This window comes from Canis lupus, chromosome 1 (genome assembly GCF_048164855.1).
Source record: "Canis lupus baileyi chromosome 1, mCanLup2.hap1, whole genome shotgun sequence".
NCBI classification, from domain to species: Eukaryota; Metazoa; Chordata; class Mammalia; order Carnivora; family Canidae; genus Canis; species Canis lupus.
Window position 1 is genome coordinate 105,405,045 of NC_132838.1, and position 7,374 is coordinate 105,412,418.

General features: G+C 37.7%; 1 pseudogene; it reads right to left on the reverse strand.

Annotated features, from left to right (window-relative positions):
- Nucleotides 1-5,236: 5,236 nt before the first annotated feature.
- Nucleotides 5,237-6,399, reverse strand: LOC140608146 (vomeronasal type-1 receptor 4-like; annotated as a pseudogene).
- Nucleotides 6,400-7,374: the final 975 nt, after the last annotated feature.

Consider the following 7,374-nt stretch of genomic DNA (forward strand, 5'->3'; position numbering starts at 1 on the left):
GTGTAATTAAAAAAAAAAAAAGATTTTAGTAAGTAATTTCTACACCCAGGGACTTGAACTCACAACCCCAAGATCAAGAATCACATGCTAGCTCTACTGACTGAGCCATCCAGGTGCCCAGAGGCCAATGTATTAAGCATATGAAAAATGTTAGGGAATAAGAAAATTTCAGGAATAGAGACAGGATATGAGAAGAGTTTACTCACCCCCCGCCCCCCTTCTGGGAGCCTTCATTGGAGTAATTTGGAAAGATCATTGATCATGAGTTTCCCCTTAAGAATGAACATATAGGGCAGCCCCGGTGGCGGTGGCTCAGAGGTTTAGCGCCGCCTGCAGCCCGGGGCGTGATCCTGGAGACCTGGGATCGAGTCCCGCATCGGGCTCCCTGCATGGTGCCTGCTTCTCCCTCTGCCTGTGTCTCTGCCTCTTTCTCTAGCTGTGTCTCTATGAATAAATAAATAAAAATCTTTAAAAAAAAAAAGAATGAACATATATGCCCGGGGATACACTGGTTTTTATTTGTAGGCCAACTAAGAACTATACATATTAATTCCCTCAAAAATAGTTAATTTGTACTTTAAGATAGCCCACAGACACAAGATGAACCCCTATGCAAAATTTAGTCTTGGGTGTTAAGATTGATAATCCTAGACACCAAAAGGGAATGAAAACGTTTAATGCATAATGAGACTTTCTGGGGAGAATAGGGCAGGTTTCCAAAGTTGCTAGAAAAATGGCTTGAGAGAGCAAGAAAGGGAGACTCATTTTATGAGGTGGGTCCTGCAAATGGTTTGATCTTCCTGTGGGCATCAAAGGAGAACCTGGGCTTATAAGTTTGACCACCTGTGGAGTAGGAGGGAAGTGGGAGGATGCATTGAATATGTGGTTTTGGTTTTTTTGGAGGGAGGGGTTGTTTTTATTTTTTCATATATTATACCTCAAACTGTACCAGGAACAACAGGGAAAGCAGTTGAGAGAGTTGAGGCTTAAAAGGTGTCCATGGTCAAATATCAAAATAATAATAATGAGGTTCTAATATAATGCAAAATGTTTACTCTCAAACCTCCTGACTGCCTGGTTAGGAAAGACCAGTTTTTTTCATACTAATAACTTCTTGCACATCCTTTCCTGCTACATACATAGGACCCTTAACCCAGTATAATTGTTGAAAGTGAAATACTGCAATACTAAAAAAAAAAAAATAAAAAAAAAAAAATACTGCAATACTATTTAGATAAACTGCCTAAGATGCTTTTACACTAGTTTCACAATCACTAATGTGTGGAAGTGTTTATCAGGCAATAGATAGGATTCAATGATCTTTCTAGAAGAGTCTTTTAAAAGCTATAAAAAAATCTCAATTTGTGATTATTCTATTAAGCATTACATGATTCTTTCAACTCTAGAAAAATTCCTTTTTATTTAGAAATGTTTCCATAACCTACTTCATATATATTTAGTTTACACATTTTCCCTGTGTTACTACATTGAAATTTTTTGAAAAATAATGCATGAGTTAAAGATTCTTTTTAGAGTTTATAACATGAAAATGAACCCAGGACAGTACGTGGTACAAAGTAAATGCTCTATGGATATGAAGAATAAGAGTCCTTTTATACCTTTAGTTCAGTGAAAGAAGTAAGACCGTATGAAATTGTAAACTGGGATCTAATAAGATGGAGCTAGGACACCTTTTTTAAAAAAATATTTTATTTATTCATGAGACACAGAGAGAAAGGCAGAGACACAGGCAGAGGGAGAAGCAGGTACCATGCAGGGAGCCCTGCATTGGACTCGATCCTGGAGTCCTGGGATCATACCTTGAGTCAAAGGCAGACGCTCAACTGCTGAGCCACCCAGGTGTCCCGTGGGAGACTTTTTGTTAACCCATCAATCTAATACTGGGATTTGGGGAATAGAGTATGTTCACTGTACCTTAAAATCACTTCCAATTCTTAACAAAAACAAAAATTATCTCCCAATTCTTCTAATAGCCGTAAGACTAATCATCTCTGTCCTACATTATAGCAATGATATTGGACCTTTATGTGTAGTACAGGGTCAGGCTATCAGATTTTTTTATGAGTTCAATGCGAAGCTATTAGATGTTTTTACTTGATGATTTTAATAAGATATACCATAAAATCCACTCTTAAAATGTACAATTTATTAAATAAAGTGACAAAGATGTCCTCTCTCACCATTCTTGTTCAACACTGTACTGGAAGTCTTAGCTAATGCAATAAGAAAAAGAAGTACACAGGACAGTCAGTAGGAAACAAACATGTCTTGTTCACAGATCATATTGTCTATGTAGATACTCCATAGAATCAACAAAAACACTTGGAACTAAAAAGTGATTATAACAAAACTGAAGGACACAAGGTTAATACATGTACTGTTTGGGTTAGCCACTTAAATTTCACATGGTGCAATTCTAACCCATATGTGGTATGTGGAAGTGTCACTTTTGGGAGGTAATTACTGCATAAAAGTGGAACCCTCATGAATGAGATTAGCAACCTTCTACAAGGAATCTCAGGGAGCTCTCTTACTCTCCACCATATGAGAATCCAACAAGACAGCCTTTTGCAGCCAAGAGTAGGGCTCTCACCAATGCCTAATTAGCCAGCACATTGATCTTGGCCTTTCCAGCCTCCAGAACTGTTAGAAACAGCTATTGTTTATAAACCACCCAGTCTATGTTACTTTTTTAAAAAAAGATTTATTTATTCATGAAAGACACAGAGAGAGGCAGAGACATAGGCCAAGGGAGAGGCAGGCTCCCCGCAGGGAGCCCATTTTAGGACTCAATCCCAGAAACCTGGGATCATGACCTGATCCAAAGGCAGACGCTCAACCTCTGAGCCACCCAGGGACCCCATCTAGTTACTTTTTAATAACAGCTCAAACTGACTAAGGCAGTACACAAATGAGCAATGAACAAGTGGAATTTGAAATTAATCACACAGTAACTTTATACTGACACTAGAAAATACCTTATACTTAGATATAAGTCTAACATAGTATGTACAGGATCTACATGAGGAAAGCTTGATTTCAGTTAATTAACAAAATCAAAGAACTAAATAGATGAAGAGATTATCCATGTACATGGACAAGAAGACTCAACAAGTTTTCAGTTCTTCCCAATTTGACTTACAGATTCAATGCTATCCCAAACTAAATAGCAAGTTATTCTGTGGATACCAACAAGTTGATCCTGAAGTTTATATGGAGTGTCAAAAGATGCATAGTAGCAAACAAAATATTTTTTTAAAAATTTTATTTACTTATTCATGAGAGACACAGAGAGAGGCAGAGAGAGAGGCAGAGACAGGAGAAGGAGGCTCCATGCAAGGGGCCTGATATGGGACTCGATCGCGGACTCCCGGATCATGCCCAAAGCCGAAAGCAGACGCTCAACTCCTGAGCCACACAGGCATCCCGCCAACAAAATATTGAAGTAAATGAACAAAGAGGACTGATATTACTTGATTCAAGGCTTCCTATAAATATACAGTAATGAAAACAGTGTAGTATTGGCAAGCTGATACACAAATAGATCAAAAGAACATAATGAGAGCTCAGAAATGGACCCACACAAATAGAGTCAACTGATCTTTGGCAAAGAACCAAAGGCAATATGGTAGAGAAAAGTGGTCTTTTCAACAGATGTGCTGAAGCAACTGGACATCAGCCTTCCAAAATATTACATGTAGACATAGATTCCTTATTCCTTTCACAAAATTCAACTCACAACGAATCTGATGTAAATATGAAATGCATAACTATAAAATTCTTAGAAGATGACACAGGAGAAAATCTAGATGACCTTGGTTTCATGATGAATTTTTCTGACACAACACCAAAGGCAAATTCCATGAAGGTAATAATATTTTGGATTTCATTTTCATTCTGCAAAACACACAAAAGATAATGAGAAAACAAGCCACAGGTTGAAATAAAATATTTGTAAAGCACATTTCTAAATGGACTGTTATCCAGAATACACAAAGAACATTCTCAAAGCACAAAAATAAGAAAACAAAAAACATAATTTAAATATGGGAAGACAGGACTAAATACCTCACTAAAAAAGATACACTGATGGCAAATTAGGCATATGAACGTAAGTTCCACATCTTCTATCATTTGACAACTGAAAAGTAAAGCATTAAGTTACCACTATGCATCTATTACACTGGCCAAAATCTAAAACAGTGACACCGCCAAATGTAATATGGATGCTGAGCAACAGATACTATCATTCACTGCTTCTGAGAGTGATAGAACTACTTTGGAAGGCAATTTAACAATTTCTTACAAAACTAAAAATGCTCTTACCATATAATCCAATACTCACACTCCTTGGTATTTATACAAAGTAATTGAAAATTTATGTCTATGGAAAACCCTGTATTTGAATATTTATAGGAACTTATGCGTAACTGTCAAAACTTGGAAGCAACCAAGATGTGTTTCAGTAGGTGAATGGTTAAATAAGCTGTAATATATCCAGAAAATGGAATATTATTTGTTGCTTAAAAAATGAAATATTGGGATGCCTGGGTGGCTCAGCGGTTGAGCATCTGTCTTGGGCTCAAGGCATTGTCCTGGAGTCCTGGGATCAAGTCCCACATCGGGCTCCCTGCATTGGGTCTGCTTCTCCCTCTGCCTATGTCTCTGCCTCTCTCTGTGTGTCTCTCATGAATAAATAAATAAAATCTTTTAAAAAATGAAATGTTAAGCCAAGAAAAGACATGGAAGAACTTAAAAGTATACTACTAGGTGAAAGAAGCCTATCTGCAAAGGCAGAATATATGTCTAAGTATATGTGACATTCTGGAAAAGGCAAAAGTATGGACATGTAAAACATTTGGCAAAACTATGGATGGGCAAAACACTTTCCCATGTAAGCCATTCGATCAACCACTTTATTAATCTGACTAGGACCCAATATATTGATGAGCTAGGACCCAATCTATTACATTTTACCCAAGCAACATTTGATTAACTTTACAATCTACAGGATACTATATATCAGGATGAGGCCAAGCTGCTTTATTCATCTCCACTACAAGAATGTAGGTTCCAAGTTCAACCAGCTGAAGAAAGCCCAATACTCATTAGGGTATAATTTAAAAAGACATGACATTGCTCCATCACTTTCTGAATTGAATTTTTGATGGTGATGACTAAATAAAGAATGAAACATGATACAAAAACATTAACTTTACATACTTCTAATAAGATTAGGAAATTTAATATACATTATCCAGGCAACACAAGGTCTGGGTAGAGTAGAATCCTGGCTCATAAGCAGAAAGGGGATGACAGTTGGAAAAACACACAGACATGATGGCAGCCGCATTTATCATCCACCAGTTGGGATTATAAATAAGAGCAATACAGGCATGAAAGGAGGAGTGGTAAAAAGACACAAAGGTGCTCACCAGGACAAGGATGGAGGATCTGAGGGAGATATTATTAGGCCTTTGAGTGTGTTGTACCTGCTGCCTGTTCCTGGGTAGGATGAAGACCATGGAACTGCTGGCCCAGACTGTGAGCACACAAAATGAAACTTCAGGGAATACTATCAATGCTGCATATACAGAAACTGTGATTGTATCATGATCTACAGCAAGACAGTACACCAAATCTCCTTTCTTTGTGAAGTTTTTCATTCTTCATTTGCTAATCACAGTAACACACAGGAAAAAATCAAATTTAAAAACATGTACATGATCTAGCAAAGGGAGATGGAGAAATTAACACACTTTGGAGCTTTGACTTCAAGATTCTTCCAACAGGAGTTCATGGGGTGGTCTAGAAGACACTCAAGAGGCAAGTGCGCTCCTGGACACTTCCCTGCCCACTCTCTGAACATACAAAAAATTTGCATACAAATTTATTGAAAATAGTTTTCAACCCTTCCACAGTCTGGAGGACTCCCTCTGTACTCAGTGTGGTAAAGGAAAAGGTAATGGTAAACAAAAGAGAAATTGCCCACAATTCTGTCATCTGTGACAAGAAGATTATTTCTATTGTCAAATCCCTGCAGGCCATTCTTTCATTCAACACGTCTCCCTTTAAATTATGGCAACAACCATTCCTCTGAGCAAAAGTCCCACTGAAGCTTTCTGACACCAAAAGCGACTTCATTACATGCTCCTGTCTCATTGCCAAGACTTCAGAAGACTGGAAGAATAAGAGTGATACCTAGTATATTTCACTGCAAAGTCAGCACTAACGATGAAGTGATGTTAGTCTGGGGGAAACAGTGACAAGCGAGAGCAAATGGAACAAAAGCAAATATCACATTTTCAGATGAGGATGAGATTCGTATCTGATGGGTGGTGGGAGGGAAACACCATCACTACCCATTTCATAAAACAAATCAACTCTAAATGGATTGCATATCTAAATTTTAAAGAAAAATAATAATGTATTTTTTTTAATTTTATTTATTTATTCATGAAACACACCCACACACACACACACACACACAGAGGCACAGACACAGGCAGAGGGAGAAGCAGGCTCCATTCCATGCAGGGAGCCTGATGTGGAACTGGATCCCGGGTCTCCAGGACCACACCTGGGACTGAAGGTGGCGCTAAGCCACTGAGCCACCCGGGCTGCCCAATAATAATGTATTTTTAAGTAAATCAAATTTTTTTTAGAAAGTAAAATTTTTATTTTTATTTTTATTTTTATTTTTATTTATTTATGATAGTCACAGAGAGAGAGAGAGGCAGAGACACAGGCAGAGAGAGAAGCAGGCTCCATGCACCGGGAGCCTGACGTGGGATTGGATCCCGGGTCTCCAGGATCGTGCCCTGGGCCAAAAGCAGGCGCCAAACCGCTGCACCACCCAGGGATCCAGAAAGTAAAAATTTTTTTTTTCAGAAAGTAAGATTTTTAAACAGCACAGAACATATTAATTATATGGGTAAAATGACTTGCTTATGTTAAAATTAAGGGCTAGTTCTCAACACACACAGACACACACACACAATCTGTAACCAGTCTAAAGAACAACTACAAATCACACAATAAACAATGGGCAAAGCATTCCAACAGAAATTTTAAAAAGAAGGTATTCAGTGGGTAATACATGTGTGGAAGTATCTAATGTCCTTAGTAATCAGGAAAATTAAAATGTAACCACTACCTAAATATAATGTCAAACACCAATGAAAAATCTAAAACAGAAATAACAGAAATAGCAAAAATGTAAGCGGGTGTTAAAGCTGGTACAACATTTGGAAAACTGTGTGGTATCCACTTTAGCTGCCCAGATATAATCTTATGTTTCAACAATTCCACTTCTGTGAATACATTCAACAAAATCTGTATATTTATCACCAA